Genomic DNA, 18,675 nt, shown 5'->3' with positions numbered 1-18,675 from the left:
GAGGTGTGTAGGAGTGAGTAGGGGTTGACTGGGAGCTGAGTGTGGGTAAGTGGGGAATGATTGGAGGCTGAGTGGGCGAGTGGGGCATGAGTAAGTGGGGTGAGTGAGGGCTGAGTGCAGGGTGAGAGGTGGCTGAGTAGGGGGGTGAGTGGGGTACAAGTAAGGGGTTGAAAGGGTGGCGACAGATGGGTGGGCAGCTGATCGCAGTACCATAGGAACTATACGCTCAATGTCTGTCTGGGCAGGTCCCCATGGCCACCTCTGGTTCACCTCCTCTGAGGCACCCTCTTATGCAGACACTCTTTCCTTCACTGTGTTGTCTAGCTGATGCAAATACATATGGTAGAATGTATTGGAGTGAAAACACATCACTTCCAGGTCCTTATGAGGAAAGTGGAGACAGGTTTGGAGGATTCCCTGTACTGTAACACAAGTCAGCACCGACAGAGCACAGTTCAGCACCACCTACTCAGATCCCTCCCAACAGAACACGCAACTCAATATCATCAATTCTTAAACAGGCTTCCAAAACCTACAAAGCACTTCTAGATCTCATAGGCAAACGCTGATAAATTAAATATAAATGTGTAAAAATTCAAGAACAATTGGTGATGACAAATCATTGATGACAATGATTCATGCTGTGACCTGCAATGTTTTCTAAGCTAGACAGGGCTACACAATTTGGGGAATTGTAGCATATTGCTGTCTGCAGGCATGGCCTAAAGGTCTAGTACAACAATGTTGGCCTGCAACACCCCTTGGCAAAATAAAGCTCAGTGTGACTTACAATCAAGCTCACATGCCGTTTTACCACAGTGGTATAAAGGATTGTATTTAAGGTTTCTCTTTTGTGCACAGAGGATACGGAACAGCCATTATAGTATATGGGAAAACTAGTCCTCTGCCTCAACTTTAGAAGGAATTACGTTAGTTTCATATCTCAGTTTGTCAGAAGGCTGTCTGGCCTCCAGCCACTGTGTCCAAACAAATTGCTTTCATCCAGATCTCACGGAATGTTTCTCTTCATGGTCCATGTGGGCTAAATAAAAGGAAGTGGATTGGGGGTACAAAGCAAAGCACACACCATTTCGACCCATAGCACGCAAGGTTAAGGTTACCTGTGACCAATCAAAAGGAGAGAGAGAAAACGATGTTTGGAGCACTGCTTCTAACCTGAGGGAGTAGAGATGATAGAAAATGAAACGGAGGCAAACGTGGAGCATTTCAGATGCAAACGCCACACACAGCCTGAGGAAATAAAGCCAGTGCACCTAACCACTGCCAGACCTGCTGCCAAGATGTACACTCTGATCAGACACACACATGTATGCACACATACACAAGCACGTGCACACGCATACACACACACACACACACACACACACACACCCGAGCACACAAATACACACACGAGCACAAATACACATGCACACACAGACTAACATGCACACACATACACAAACACACAGGCCACATAGCACTGCCACAAAAACAGCTTTGACAACAAACAGTACAGTAACAGGGTGATGATTCTGGCAGTATCTGGCATGGCTTGACTGAAGCTGTTTTATCATCTTTTGTTTACTAAAACAAAGCTGTTCTTCATCACTTTGTCAGTTCCATGGCCTTAGTTCGCACTTGACTTAGTTAGATGAACCTATGCTATAACTGTGCTACTAGTATTTCTCAGTCAATTCTGTGTGTTCAGAAGTGGATTGACTATTGATGGTCTTGTTCTCTGGCCATGTTTCCAATGGCCTCTGTCATGAATACCTGAAAAGAGGTTAAGTGATGTTTGTGACTATATATATATATATATATATATATATATATAGTATTTGCACTTTTTATTTTATATATATATATATATATATATATATATATATATATATATATATATATATATATATATATATATATATATATATATATATAATAAAAATTGCAAATACAACATACACACACATTATATTATCTACAACTGCATTTAGAAAACACATTAAAATGATCTGACTACCAACTGTCCTTTGGTCAGAAACAAGTCACTCATGAGAGAATCCAATAAAGGTTGACACAAAGAGTACCAGTTACAGATGAGTACAGTACAGTATAGCAGTGGTGCCAGCAGTGGTGGAATACCACTGTAAAATGAAAAGTGACAATCTGTTAGGTACAGCTGGATAATGGGTGAACCTAATAGTGTGTTCTCACCATGTAGTGAATTTGCTGCTCAGCAATGCAGAACCACTCCCGCCGCCGTCACTTCCTGTAGAACCACTGCCACATCTGGTATAATGTAGTGTATAACAACGCTGCCTCTCCTGTGGAGGACTGGGGTTCCATCACCTGTCTGGGCAAGTACATCACGCTATACCAGTAAGAGTCCTTGGGCGAGACTCCTAACACTACATTCACCTTCACCTCTGTAACATGATTGAAATTGTAGGTTGCTCTGAATAAGAGTGTCTCTCAAAATGCATAAACCATCATAATATGGCTGTGTTAGGTGAAAAGCGGTTTATTCCAATCCAAATAATAATATTAAATGACACTTCAGAAAAACTTAAAACATTGATGTCTTAAGAAACTCTACATCTTATGTGCTTTGTAAAAGCATCCTGGATCATGATAGACTGGTCACGAATTTATAAATGTTTCCAACTATATTTCAGGATCTATATGGCAATCAAAAAGTACATTTTCTTTGTGACTTTCCTTAGTAATAACACAGTTTGAAAGGGTAACAAGTGTCAGTATAATACCAGACAGAATAATCTTGTTAAGATTAATTTATTATTAAGATCTGAAATGGTGACAGTCTGATGGGAGACACAAAGAAAGAAAGAGAGTACTTGAGGGCTTGGCGTGGCAAGAGATGTGATCAAACTTTTATGTCTCACATTACATAGCTGCTAATTGGTGTCCATGGATTCCCCTAAACACAGGTGGCATAATCCATGATGAGAGAGAGGCAGGAAGCTTGGTGTGTACTGATGCCGGCTGCATCCCACAGGGAAGAGAAGTGTTGGGTGGGGGGAGGCTTTGCATGAGGAACCAGAGGTCTGTGTCCTCCTCTGGGAAATGTTTTGGTGCAATCTTTCATATTTAACCAGAAGTGTGTTCTACTGACAAAATGGTTGATGTTTTCACTATCTCCAGTAAAGAATGTTTACCTTCTCCCTGACCCCGATATGAATACGTTTCACTCAAAAGTAAATGCTATAAGCTGAAGACAGTGGGAGTTTCCACCACTGTGCTCTACAACTAACTAAAGATGCTGGAGGTCCCTGGTGCAGTGTTGAATAATGAGAGGTGGAAGACCAAGCACCACTAATTAGAAGCATGTGGGGAAAAGGCACGAACTCCCAGAGATAAGCACTTAAGCATGAAAATACGACAAGCCAGCCAAGGATACATTTATTTGGCTAGAGTCAAATAAGAAGACACTCACAACGCTCCTGTCTCTCTCCTCTCTTATCACTCTTGCCCTCTGTATCTCAATCTCTCTCTCTCTCTCTCTCTCTCTCTCTCTCTCTCTCTCTCTCTCTCTTGCTCTCTTTCTGTTAGACACACATTCTCTCTTTCTCTCTCTCTCTCTCTTGCTCTCTTTCTGTTAGACACACATTCTCTCTCTCTCTCTCTCTCTCTCTCTCTTGCTCTCTCTCTCTCTCTCCAAATGCATGTGTAATGTTCCCCTGTTTAAAATCTGGGTAATATGGATTTATATGATGGTCAGAATAGATCAGAGTTTTTAATCAATTCTAGACCTTATTGAAATTTCAAAGAGAAATAATTGGATTTTCTGCCATTTGCAGTATGAATAATGAGTCCTGTCTAATTTTTATGCCACTGCTTTAAAGACTCATGTTCTCCACCATGTATAATCCAACTGTGAGCTTTGCTCTTACAGCCTAATTCAAGCAATACAAGTCATTCTAATAACAAATGGAAAATTACTTGATTAATATATTTAAAGGCTATAGTATATGTTGAATTAGGTTGCATTCACATTCATATTCATTCACACTCATTTTTCTTTCCTTGACTGTCTGTCGGGGGTTAAGTTACTATACCCAACATCTTACAATGCTTAAAAAATACCGTGGAAAGAGAAGTATTACCAAGGATCGACCAAATGAAGTCGACAGATGAACGAACAGCCAGGAAACTCTTAGGGTATCCTTAACTAATGTTTATTATGTAATTAGTTAACATTAACAAACCATGAAGTCTAGCATTAATAAACCATAAGAAATGTTAACAAAGTAAATAAGACACTTGGCCCATAATTATCCTGCTGCATAATAAGTGATTTTTTTTTTTTTGCAGGCCAAAGCACATACAGCAAGACAGATATTGATAACATTTTTAGTATTATTTATGGTTTATTAAAGTTGGATTTCAAGGCTTGTAAATGTTAACTAATGCCATAAATGTTAGTTTAGGAAACCCTAAGTTAAAATGTACCAATGGCTATGACTCAACATTCAGGAATGAGAGCTGGTGGTTTAGGACTTAGGAGAGAGCCTTCACCCATGCAAGAAGCATGACCTGGTGCTGCACATGAGAGTGCTGATACAGACCCTACTTATCCCTCCCCTTACACTCTGCACACTGCCATGACACCACTCTGCCATCATCGACCTGAAGTACATGAGGAAAAACAAACAAATAAATAAAACATTTGAAAAGCTCAATTTGCTGGAGGGTTAATTCATGTCTTTGTGAACTCTGTCCCACCATCTGATCTCATCTTGCTTTGAGAGAAGTGGGACATTTTTACAGCACACTTGTTTCCCTGGCCTCTTCACCTCCGTGATGATACCAAGAGCTTCAGAAATCAATAAACTCCTCTGTATCCTGGGATTATTTTTTTGTTAACACCCACTGTGCTCTGAGGAGTGAGGTGGAGCTCATGACCCAGCTGCAGTGGCTTGGCTGATATAATGTTATGGCAGAAACCGTATCGATTAAGAAACGGTTGAGTTTGCTCAGTGTGGTGATCCAGAACAAACATGACGTAACTCTTAGCAGGATCTGAACTAAGGCACATCTTGCAGGAAACGTTTGACCAGGTCCTGATATGTGAGTGTCTCTGAAGTGCAAGGACATGCCAGACAAGGTGTGTACAGACAGCAGGAGTGACAGTTTCCCGAAGCTCCCCAATGTATGTCAAATGGCATACATAAAGCACTACTCAAAAAAAAGACCAGCAAGTTCTCTGCAAATTAAGGGCACCAGGTTTCCTGGGAAGGGGCTGTCAATTTCACTTTGGTGTACAACCTCATAAAGCCCCCACATCATTACAATGATCCTGTCCCCTCATGTTTAAATCATCCAGATGATGGGTTAAACCTTGTAGAAGCTCCGGTGGAGTACAACGAATCCACTGAGGTGAACCGTCCCAGCAGAGACTGATCAAACGCCTGCACTCTCCCTGCTCACTGGAGCCGGCTGGAAGTGCTGGCAAGTCTTTAAGAGACAGCACCCTGAGGCTCAGCCATCTAGTGTTAAGGTGAGATGCCATAATTGACACACAGGGTTTACATTGATATCCATATCTGTGGGCAGGATAACAACTTGCAGCACTCACAATCTGCCGACCCTCAACAAGGAAGCACCTTCTCCACCTCAGTCTCTGTCACTCTCATTCTCTGTCTCTCCCCTCATTCTCCCTCTCTCTCTTTCTCTCTCTCTCTCTCTCTCTCTCACTTTCTGCCTCCTGCTATGTGGAATCACAGTGGCTGATCAGTGGGCCGCTCTGATTGGCCCCGAAAGCCAACCAGCATAACGAGCAGCAAAGGGCATGTGGTGAAGGAGGCAAGCAGGCGGAGCGCGAGGCCCAAGTGCCTCGGCTGGGAGAAGCACTCCCCCTCCCCCTTGGTCCTGCTGGTTCATGCCAGCTGTCAGAGTCTGCCCAGTGATCATTAAAATACCCCAGGCCCGGCAATCACTCCCCGCTCCAAATGAGCAAGGCTGCTAGGAGACACTCATATATTTTGTTTCTCCAGAATGCTCAACTGTGTAAAAGAAGAGGTCTTTGAGAATTACATTCAGTGCAGATAAAGATCCAAAAGTCTTTTTTTGTTTGTTTGTTTTTTTTCAGAGGATGAATAGGAGAGAAAAAAAACTAAGAGTGGGATACGAATGGAATGTAATCTGGACTATGGTGCAAGCTATCTCCACACTTGGGACAGAGGAGGGTGGGGCTTACTGCCAAAGGCTCACAAATATAGTGAGTTAAATTGATTTAATTCAGTTTGTGGAGCTGGGCGAAGCCATTGCCCTGCAAGCCCTGATGGCATGTCCAGCTTCATTACACTGCAATCGATCATGATTGGAGAGCCCTGTGTGCTGGAAATGGCCAGACATTGCTTTACATGACTGTGACCATTCAAGACAATGCACAGAGAAACAATAGACAGACAGACAGATCGACATAGGCTTCAAAATATACAAAAAGAATTCTGTTGTATATATATTAGCTTTCTCTTGATCTGACAAGAAAGAAAATCAGTTGAGCAAAAGCCAGACCATTGCCTCTATGATGGCCTTGGATGAAAGCACCAATTTATGTTCTATATTTATCCAACTACCTAAATTTCAAAGCCCCAGTCGTGTCAGGCCTTGTTTTTAGCACATGAAGAACAGACCAAAAAAGAAAATAAAAAGAAGAAAACAGCAAACAATATTGTACTCATTAGATGGCTTTTGGGCAACTTAAAAAGTATGTATAGAAAAATATTTCTCTTTCTGCTCTTTTCCACTCAGTCAGCCATGAACAACAGGTACAATCACAAAGCAGAAACCACCTGAGCTGAATTAAAATATACAGAAATTTATACCTACAGGAGGTTTAAGCAGTGTCAAAGTGAACTCAAATGAACAAGGTAAATCAGCACCTGTGAATTTACTCTTATATGTGCTTTCTTACTAGCTCAACCTGCTTTGATCAACGGTGCTTTATTTATTTGTTTTTAAAGCATTTTTATAATTTTCTCAGAAGCTTTGTGTGCATTATTATTCACAAAGCATGATTGTATCGTTGCTACAGGATGGTAATAGGATTTGCATAGCTTATGTGTGCTTCTATCTTTAAAAAGATCTATATAACATGTAAGACACAAACTTACTTTAATCTGACATTAGTCCAAAGACTATGCTGATATGTTGTTTTAGCCCCAGTGTAACACAAGAAAGAACCCAATCCAGCATGCATGGATACCTTCTAATTAGGCTCTTGCATACACAGCAGCCAACAAACTGTGTGAATATTGGCACATTTTTGATAAATAGATGCTAGTATATTTTCTCCAAGTTTGGAGGCAGTTTCTATGGTAACAATGCTTTTCCTTCACTAAGTATCAGTTGATTTCCCCAGGACTGCTAATACATGTAATGCTTTTTAAGTATAGGACCTCTTAAACAGACACTGGATGAATTATTTAAAACAATCCCCAGACTTTAATTATGGTCTGATGCATTCACTTGGGTAAGTACAATGCTTTTGGCCTGCCAAAACCAAAATTTATGCCCCATCATGACAGAAATGCTTAGAGACCTTTAAAATCTTAAAATGCATTAAAGTCATCTTGGCAGCTGGTGCAATCTGCAGTCAATAGAATTTAAAAGACATTTTGCTTAATTATCTGCTGAACTTTAAGAGACGCTTTGGGTCCTTAATGGTACCCTGGAAAACTGGGATCAATGTTGTACATTAGCAGTCAGGTAGACATGTTACCCGTGTATGCCCTGGTTTATTGACATTGCCAATCCTTAGTCCTATTGGGGGGGGGGAGTTATTTTGTCTTATTACTCTTAATTAAACAGAGTGTTTGGTATTACACAATGTTATCGTAATATTAGTTACACAATGTTATCATAATCACTTTATACATTAGCTATTTCTAAACTGGATTCACAATAGCATCCCATGTCCTCCACATCTATAACCTAAGAACAGGAAAGAAATGCTCTTCTGGGTGTACTGTATGTTTAAGAAGACCAAACAGCTGAGAATGCTGGACCCCTGCAGTCTCAGCAGATGGTATAGTTAACCAGATATCAGTGAGGTAACAGATGAGGCACCACTGCTGTCTATCCTTTCAACAGCCCCACTGTGGCCCAGTAACAGATAGAAATTCTGCATTATGGGAACTAACCCACTGTGCACAAGTACATCCACCTGTAGAGTATAACATGCTATTGTCTTTCTCTGATATTAATCTTTGCAAGTATATATGCATTTAACTGCTCCTTCAGTCTAGGAAACAGAGTTGGTGCAATTTGGCAATTTGGCGTTTGGCGATCTAGATTGCTTTGAAAAAAACACAACATAGTCAATGTACTGGGTTGTACATGCAGTCTACAAGAGGCATGGAAGATTTGATAAATACTATTAAATGTCCTGTTTTCAAAAGATAACTGATTCTTTACACTCTTTTTCCCAATGTATCTGAATAAAATGACCAGTGAACTGACCTGCTCTTTCCACCTGGTTCCTGCCTGAACAAAACATTCCCTTTCATATCTGCTGCTATGGTCAAGATAAATCTGTCAAGAAATCAAAGCGAGATTGCATCATGTATCATGTATCAGTTTACCTGGCTAAGAATCTCTAGGGAGGTTTAGAAACAAGCCATACAGCTGGCACGTGGTGTTGTCGTGAACGCTGGGATAAAATGACAGTGGAATATTGGGCTTGTAAATGATGCTTTTCTTAGTGGCAGGAAAACAGTTCCACAGCTGACACAATGACATACAATATGTACTTTTTGCCTGTTCATTACCATATTCACAGTAAAGAAACAAAAATATTTTTTCACCTTTCATAATAACTTCATACATTTGCGTAGAATTGTATGATTTGCAAGAACACTACGGAATCTCCTACAACCCACATCTGTCAGAATTTGTCTTTTGGTGAGCAGACAAAGACATTAATCAGATCTGCAAGTATGAGACAGTTCCTTTCCAGGGGCTAGAAGCTTTTGGGAGCAGATGGCTGTTTGGCTGCCTCCATCAAACCACACCTGTCCTCGCATGCAGACTTCTCCTCGCAGAGTCTCTCTCCATTCCGGCAAAAGCGGCCAGCACTCTCCCAACTTTTGCTGTGAGCTGTGGTTTAAAAACCAGATGCTCTCTCATTCTAGCAGACACTGAAAGTTGGGGAATGGCAAGAAAGCCACCCATGTGTATCGAAAGATTTTTAAAAGCCTCACACAGAAATGCTTCATTTTTTAAAGCCTTGTATAGAACTAATCCTTAAATTACTTAAATAAAATTGCATAGTTTGTTTGACTTTTCTCCATTTTAGACTGACATTTTAAATTGATAAAGATGACTTCTATATTGTACTGTTAGAAATGGCATCAAATTATTTTAATGCATTGTTCACAGAGAGCATTACATACTAGACCTTGGCAGCATAGAATTGCCATCTTGGTAGAGCAACTGCAGTGACTTGACATGCAGAGTGAGATAACATATTGATCATGGTTAAAGAGGATTAGCATCTGAATGCTCTCTCTCCCAGTCTGGGCCTAACTACGGGCAAGAAGCCTTCCTCTTCATTCTTAATAGATTACAAACCACATGATTAACCTTGAATTTTCAGTGCTCTTTTTTTCCATATATTTGACTTTTTTGTTTGTTTGCTTGTTTTTTGTTTCCCCAATGTAAGTCATTTGCAGTTCAAACCCTCTATACTATGTCTATGTCTATACTTTTGCTATCATACAGCACCAGCCAATCAGGATCAGTGAAGGTGAGCGTGTGCTTGAACGTGTCCAGAACATGTGAAGTGAACAACCATATCTCTTCAAATTGCTGCTCATGCAGCATTGCAGGGCAGGTGAACACTCTTTGAGGAGAGTGCTGACTGTGTAGTTTTGTATACATGAGCTGGCAAATAGCCAGGAAAGGCCAGCATGGCTGTAGATCGACAGCAGAGAGAAAACATGCCATCTTTCCCACCCAGAGAGCAGGGTCGTTTATGCTCTTTTGGACATCAACAGCCACACCGATGTCACCATTCAAATCAGGGTTTAAATCGTCAGCCTCCTGTTTGAGTACTGAAAATTTCCATTCCATGAATTTATTTTTGTTACAGAAAAGATGGATGTTTTAATAATCAAATTGACAACAAAACAAAATATGAATATGTGAGAGATACATCCTAGAATGTATTGTCATTCATGGAAATATTAATATGAATAAATCCATGAAATGGCTAAAAAGGATTCATTTGGAGTTTCACAATCTCTCCTAGGGTTTATTCCCACTGGGACTAATTACAGTGACTAGTACATGCATGTTTCCTTGAGCAGTATGCATTTACTGCATTTGCCTGGGTGTGTGGTATACACAGGGGTAAAGGGCATTGATTCTATTGTATATAAAGACAATGATGTGATGTCATCACAAGTAGAAATATTTGTTATTAAACAATTGTGATGTCTGCTTTATTGGGCTGCTGTTTTCAGACCCAGCCCATTTTGCTTAGGATGGGCTCATGCAAAAATTCAAAGTCTTTGTGTTATCAATGGCCATTTGCAGGATGCTGAGCATACATAGCTAATGGCTCTTTGAATGACAGGGAATACATTCAAATGTAAATTAACCATTAGTACCTCAAATGAATTCAAGGCTTAATCAGTGTCTGGGAAATATTTTAAAAGGTGTTATTCCATATATAATGCAAGACAAGGACAGTTGAGCTTTGGTCTGTCTTCCAAGATTTTCAGCACACAAGTCAATTGATCTATTGTTTGTTTGTTGTTAAGTCTCTATACATTTCTGGGAAAACATATTAAATAAAACCAAATATTTTTCTAGTGTAATGCATATACACAAAAATATGTATGATAGAAACTAGAAATTGAGTGTGTTTTTAAAATCTAGTACAAAATGGCCCACTGGCATCAGCCAATCATTTGTCACTGATCATTTCATCCTTGCATCCTAGCTGTTTTATAGCAAGCCAATATTTGATTCTATCATAGTTGTGTACTTTAGTTTCAAGATGACATGAACATAACAACTAAAAATAAGTCTTTATTATGAGTAAATAGCAGCGACTGCAAATCACATTGAGCTCTAAACATTACTGCCCTGCATAGAAAATCCCTGCAGCACAAAGAACAGCATTTCTTTGCAGCTATTATTATGGACACTCAAAGAAGCACCTGCTTCTTGGTTAGATTTGAAGATGTACAGTACAGTATGTTCCTGTCATGTCATCCCCTATCCAAGCATTTAGATATTCCTAAGTATCCACTAGCCTCACTGTCTAACAGTAACTTTTAAACCTACTGTAACATCTGACTCTGAGTTTTATAATGTAGTGGTTGAGCTATAAAATATAAAATGTTATAATTAATTATAAATCAGAAATAGTACTGATGATGGGTGTACTATAGATACATGGGTACCGATACTGTCCATCTTCTGCATTCTGTTTTCTACATTGATTTCCTGGCAAGGATAAGAATGCCACAGACAGATTGCAGTTAGGATTTGAGGGTCAGTTGCTGCATAGTATATAATACATTACTGTACAAGTAATGTATTATATTCTATGCAGCAACTGACCCTCAAATCCTAACTGCAATCTGTCTGTGGCATTCTTATCCATCTATCTATCTATCTATCTATCTGTCTATCTATCTATCTATCTATCTATCTATCTATCTATCTATCTATCTATCTATCTATCTATCTATCTATCTATCTATCTATCTATCTATCTGGTTATGTATTTAGAGGGGATTGGAGGGAAAGCTGTTCCATGTACTCATGCACTCACTCAAAAACCCAGTCAATGAAAGAGGCTCTGAAGTGAGCATTGACAAACCCGTTATGTGTCGCCAGCTTTAATGGGTTCTCATGCGCAGTGTATTCATCAAGACAGGCCTGAGGCCTGTACATACAAAGACGTGCTATTCTATAATCCAGACTCCAAGCCACTAATTACTTTACACAGACGATAGTGGAGAGGTGGGGGAATAGGTGTTATATTGTTGCCTGTTTGAACTCATTTTTTGCCCAGAAGAGTAATCATGAACCAGTGGCTGGTTGACATTCTTCCTTTAGACAAGACAAAATAAGATTGTATTTGTATTTAACTCCAGTATCTGCAATTTTAAATGTCTTTAGATCTGAATTTTAATTGCTAAACATTTCTCCCCTGGGTCTCATGGAAAGTAAGAGTTCTGATGGCTCTTGAAATGCACTTGACATTGACAGAGTCATCAGTGCCATTGAGGTAAAATGTCCAAACTTTACCACACAGCTGGCTGGGTCTGAACAGGCCACAGCTCAGTAATCTCAACTCACACACTTAAATTACATGAGCTGCTTATTCAAGAGGAACGCCACTAATGCCATGTGTACACTCTTGAGGAGATACCATCTCAGCAATTGTGCCATCTTTGCTTTGCTAGATTGAAACGAAGCAGGACTGAAGGGCAGAGGACATTGGCTTTGTCATTTCAGCCTTATCTGCGAGTGCCAGCGCTTTTTTGAAATGCAGAGTGAGTGGCTCTGAGAATGTACTCCGGAGCCTTATTTTCTCCTTTCTCTCCAAGTGCTTTTCCGCCACTGTCAATGGCTCGTCTGCCCATTTGCGTGGTGTCCTGAGGCTTGAGGTTCACCATCTGATGAATGATGATGGCACCTTCCATTCGGGGGTGGGGGTGGGGGTGGGGAACGCATGTTCTCAGGACGGTGCACTTCCCTCAGAAAGCACTGCACTCTGGAAACTTCAAAAGCTGGGCTTGAAAGTCCATGCTCTAAGCCTTTTAAGCTCAGTTTTGGTAAAGGCCCTTTAAAACTGATATAGGACTGGTGATTAAGGCAATATGTTGCAGAAATTTGGGACATTACCACAATGCAAATTAGTGGCATGCTATGTTTTCCATCAATTCTGTCTTAAAAGACATCTTTCTAAGTGTGTAGAAACATCTATAAAAGGCATGTTTCCTTTCCCCAAGGAGGCAGAGAAATCAAAGCCCATATGCCACTTCAACACAATAGCTGCTGCAAGGCTTTTCAGCTCCACAGACAGCCCTCCATCTTAACTCTATTCAGCATTCCCTGTCTGCACTAAAAACTGCTGCCATATGAATGGATATTAGGCATCTTTATATGCCTCTAGTCATGCCATAATATTGCATATTTTCCACAAATCCACGGCTTTTCGTCTCAACTGGAAACATATTTTTACTCTGTGTAATTCAGTTCAGGCTTGCACATGTTGAGTAGCATACTCATTTTACATTATCATGTACAAGATCTTAATGTAGGACATCAATATGAAATAAAGCAGGGGACAATAGAAGCATTGCCTTAAATACATTAAACAGTTAAATACAAGCTAAACAGAAAATTTCTTAGTGTTACTTACACACATGTGCTGATAAATATAGTACAATTGGTCAATTGACTAGTTCTTAGATATCCTACAGACAAAACACAAATATCCAGTACATGGCTATTATATGACAGTGGCTTGCAGCATATACTACACTTTTATAAATTAGGCCTGAACTGGATAATACCAAATTTTCATGAGACTAGAATATGCATATAATGGTGAAAACGTTCTTTAAGTGCAGTGTTCTTACTGAAGTTGACTAATTTTCTGGAACCAGGTTTCTATATACACCAAACATACTGCACTTTTAAATTTCACTTGCAGACCTTGGTCAGAATATGTTATGTAATCAAACAGTAACGAATGGCCCGTTTCACTGTAAGAAAGTTGCCTTAAGTGTTCTCTGAAATGCATACTTGGAGAAAGGATATCCTTCAAATGGTCTAGTACTCCTATACTGACGTTGAATCTTCATTTCGCCGTATGTCCTTTGACGGCATTTTGCATAAATTTAATCCTTGAAACATTTCGCTTTTGAGATATGAATTTTTTTTCCTTAAGGGGGCGTTTTCTCCCATTACACGCCAAAATATATTAAAGTAAATGATCATTCATCTTCTTTGGGATTATAAATTGTCAGTGTACCGCCTTTTCAGTTCAACCATCATTATTTGCGTCATTTGCGATTTACTTCTTGCACCCCTCAGTGCCGCGCCTGGTGCCGTGTATGCACTTAAATGTCGCACCATTAACAGCGTGGCCATCCCATTATTCGACTGCTGATGTTTTCAGCATTAAAACGCAGACTTACAACAACTTGGATTTGTGTTTAGTGGGTTTATTCATTTATTATGCAAAAGTAAATGTAACTAAGCAGAACAGTTTCATATCTGCTCTTCTTGCCCATCTTGTGAGACTGTAAGTCTGAGTCTCTCAGTATACGCGGCACGATTGCTCTTCCCTCCACCACGACTCCTGCTCAGGCAACTTGCATACAAAACAGCTGACTCAATCTTCAAGCTGCATAATCAAGATAAGGGAGAAAGACGCGCACACTAAAAGCCGGGTGTTCGCGCAAGCAGTTAACAAATGACGCGAACGTTTCAAAACCAACGTAGCCCATAGACAGTTTAAACGGCCACTCTCTGAATCCCAATGCGAGAGGGTAAAGAGTAGCTCAACTCGAACATCATTTAGATCAGTTGCTATAGCAGGAATTGTAGCTTTTTTTCCTGAAAAAAAAAAAAAAAGAACCGATGCCGGCGATACAGTTCAAGTTAAAGGGTGGAATTCACTAACTGCTTATTACGCAAGGGCTAGAATGGAAATCGGTGGGACGAATTAGTATCATAGATACCAAGCAATTTCGAAAATTAACAAAAAAATTAAAAACAACAGCAAAGTACCGGTTAAGTGAACAGAAAATGACATCGGATGAAAGGAAGCTGTATATTTGACTTGTAATTAGTCTCTATGGATTTGCACCGCGCACATGAATGTCAACAGCCTACCAATACAATACGCGAGGCAGTAAGTACAAAACCTGCAATTCACGCTAGAACGTAAGGAAAAATATACTAGATACAGCATGGACGTTTACACAAGCAGTTGGTGACACTGTGGCTAGGATTACTGTTTCTTGTGTCCAGTAGTTTATTTGAGATTATAGTTCAAAGGTGCACATAGCACGTCATTACAGCACTATGCTCTCTTATGTCGCCTCGTGTCTTATAAATACCCCCAGTACATTAGTGATGGAATCTTTTTGATACTAAGGTCACCTTTGTCATGTAAGTGTAAAGTTCAAATGAACTACCAGACTTGGCAGGCAACAAGAAATTACATGGACTTAAAAACAGCATTTCTTAAGAGGTTCGTCTGTCGGCTTCCGCAAGACATTTCTGTAAACCTTGAACAAAGTCACAAAATGCAGGATGGCAAAGTTTGGCATTTTTATTTATATATTGATTTTTATAATCCTAATCCTGTACCTGAAACCATTTCTGGAAGTTTACTTAACGGTAAAATCTAGTTTGTGCGCAATGCAATATACAGTGTGGGATTACCTCCTACAGTTAAAGTAAGTATAACGCTGCAAAATAACTTGTAATTGAACCACGTTGGAGGGAACGTATCCCTGTTTTGTTTTGTTTATTAGTTTGCTTTTTTGTGTGTGTGTGCTTTGTTTGTTTTGTTTTTGCCAGGGAAATTTTTCTGAAATCTCATAGCTTTTAGTTATGATGGTCAGTGTTACATGAGGTTAGCTTTAAATCAAATTCCAGTTTAGTTTAAATTCTTTATCGGTTTTTTAGAGGTCCATTCAAATTCTACGGAGAATCTGATTTCAACATGTAGCGAAATGTTTCAGCCTTTTTTAACCTAAGCACAACAGATATCCCCACTTTTTGCGATACTATTTAGCTCACACAACAGCCACCATGCTTGAACTGTTTCTGATAAGCGAAATCCGAGAATCCAAAGGGCACTGATTAATAAAATTTAGAATATCAATTGCATTGCTTGCCCTGCATCGCATTCCATTCTTTATCACAAAATATATTTGCCATGCAAAAATGAAACATACAGTACTCACGCTGCTGACCAAAATCCCAGAAATTGAGAAAAGAAAAGGGCTATCAGCTGTCACAGTTTTTATGGTTGAAGGCGAACTCTAGCGGTTAGCGGAACAGTCTGCTGTCCAAGGTACTGAAACATTTGGCGACATTCTCTAGATGTTTGCGTTCTCACTCCGTTTGCGTTGCGCTTGTCTTACTGAAAACGAGCACGAACTAAAAGCCCGTAAAACACGTAACTGTGGAATCTCTGTGGAACGCAACGCTGTGACGACCCCTACCTACAGCAAAGCCCTCACCTACAAGTGGCGATCTACTAAATGCACAAAGTACATGTAAATAATTTCACGGTCCTTGTGTGAAACGCGCACACAACGCCCTCCTTCACCAACAGTTTTACCTACTTGTCAGTTTACCCGCAAGCACACAAAATATTGTCGTCTTGTTGATGTGTAAGTTTTTCTGTGTTACAATACCACTTAGCACAAAAATATTAGCACGTAAGATTGTCAAGTCCTGAGTAAACGAGACCTTGAGCTATTTGTTGCCCATTGTATGGATGTATCGAACGCGCAAAGCTAACTAACAAAACCTAAAATCCAAATTCAAGGAGTACACTTGCGCTTCGATATATACCTACTATCATATTACTTAAAGAACAAAAACATTTGCTTTTTTTTGCAATCGTTTCGATGTTTTGCTGTAGATGCGACATTTTAACATACCGAGAGTCTCATTTCACGCTGCATTCCAAAACATTTTTACTTACCTACCTCACACAGCGGAGCAGGAACCCTATAGGTCTCACCGGAACCAAAACTGGGGTCCCTATGTCACCATGAACCCCAAGACTTTTTCAAGGAGGCAGCAGTTACTAGGCGCAAAATCCAGAGATTTCACTTGGCCTCAGAATACAAAGAGCTGCAGTTCCTCACTGCGTCAAGCACGAACAGCAAAGATCCATTAAACAGTGAGTGATTAATTCAAGGCAGAGCCCTTATTGAAAGCGCTTTCATTCCTCGCCTTTACGTATTCCGAACAGAGCACGAGGCAGGATTTTCCATTACGCTACCATTACAGTACAATTTTGTCTGCCATAACGACAGTGACACAACGTTTTAACCGTTTTCAGTGTTTTGTTACTTTAGTGACGACGCGGACTGGAACACTACTCTGCGAAAGCACACTGATCCAGAAGTCCACGTCGGCTGAAGTTAAATCTCATAAGAAGATTGTTTGTATCCGCTCTGCTATAAATGGTATGAGTTCAACGCACCAGGCTGGGGGGTAATTGTTAATACCTCTGTTACTGTGTGGCACGTGTGCACCCGTTACCCCAAAAAGCGACTTTACACACCAGTCTGTATATCTTAGTTTTCGAGTTTGTGATAGGAATTTGATTTTATGGTAACTATGCATAAAATGTTGGGGTTTTTTTTAATCTATCTTGAGTAATTACAGGGCATACAAACCATTGATGCAAACCACTGGTTTATGTATATTCAGACATCTGTATTTGCCAGTGGCAGCATAAAAATGTTTTATTTGTCGTATGTTGTATGAAAAACATTTGGTCATATACTGACCGGATTTGTTTGGACAAAAGCAACTAACAAAACAAAACATGTCTATTTTATTAAGCAGCTTGAGGTGAGACTGTCATAAAAGCATGCTATAAAAATAAAAATGACAATTATTAGTATTATTTCATATGGACTGTATGCATCACTGTAGCTGTACAATCATGCTGTACCATATCTACACATCTGAAAATCAACAAACCAGCTCTATCCTCCACTTGCACTCCATCACAGTTACAGATTGGTAAACTTTGAGGGGTGGGGGCTCGGGTTGCATTGGAAGCCATCCCACTGCTATCCTCAGACCCAGCACTCCCTCTGTTTCCCTGGGGCTGATTTATGACCCCTCCATCTCCCCCACGATGCCGGGCTGCAGCAGAGAGCCAGTGGAAGGCTGCAGAAGTAGCCCTGGCTGAGAGGAAAGAGTTGTGCTGTGGAGCCAGTGCAGCCTGACTTACTGCAGTACAGCATGATAGGGCAGGCATAGCAAGCAGAGCGGGCAGAGCAGGTACCGGTCTGGAGCCAGGCACAGGGACTCTGGCACATTAGCCACAAGCCACGTTTCCCTCCAGATGACTCGCAGCGGGGTGGGTGGGTGTGGGAGTGGCAACCCACAGAGAGCCACTGCTAGTGCTCACTTCCTAGTTAGGGAGGGGAGTGTGACGTGGAACAAGAGGGTTAAAAACTCACCAGGCGCATAATAAATGTCAGTCATTTGCACTGATTTAAGTGGTGGGCGGGGTTTTTTAACGAGCCATTGATTCTTCAGTTACTTCATATAGCTGTCAGTGGAGGCTCTGAGGATCTTACTGGCTCTGTTCCATTAAGCCATGCATTGTTATCCTGGTTTTGGCCTTGCTTGAAATCCTGAAATATAACTCGATTTCAAAACCACCACCATTTGGTGAATTAAATTGCTCTCAACATTGATTTTCTGTGTTTCATTGGCCCTGCTGTAGAAGACTTTAAGATCATTTTCTGATACTGGTTAATAAGCATATATTGAGTATCATGTTTCATTTGGAACTTCAGATGTGTAATATTCCTGTGTTGTTTTAGAAAGCGAGGTTCTGCTTACCATTATTAATGAGCAAACTTGAGAAAAGTACAGTTTGCAGTACAGCAAACAGGGGATTTAGTCCAA

The 18,675-nt window shown here is 40.3% G+C and overlaps 1 protein-coding gene across 3 annotated transcripts in view; it reads right to left on the bottom strand.

Annotated features, from left to right (window-relative positions):
* Window positions 1–17,951, bottom strand: part of elfn1a (extracellular leucine-rich repeat and fibronectin type III domain containing 1a) — an 80,068-nt gene extending 62,117 nt beyond the window's left edge. For 2 of the 3 annotated variants that reach the window (XR_003409910.2, XM_026999007.2), the window contains exon 1: window positions 16,725–17,951. The gene's annotated coding sequence lies outside the window, so the exon portion shown is untranslated. Of the gene's footprint in view, window positions 1–16,720 lie in introns of all 3 variants that reach the window. The other variant, XM_026999088.2, reaches the window with a different exon arrangement.
* Between the last annotated feature and the right edge of the window lie 724 nt (window positions 17,952–18,675).

The sequence above is a fragment of the Electrophorus electricus genome, chromosome 8 (genome assembly GCF_013358815.1).
Source record: "Electrophorus electricus isolate fEleEle1 chromosome 8, fEleEle1.pri, whole genome shotgun sequence".
Taxonomy (NCBI): domain Eukaryota; kingdom Metazoa; phylum Chordata; class Actinopteri; order Gymnotiformes; family Gymnotidae; genus Electrophorus; species Electrophorus electricus.
The sequence above is the reverse complement of the archived record's forward strand: the minus strand, read 5'-3'. Positions and strand labels throughout refer to the sequence as shown.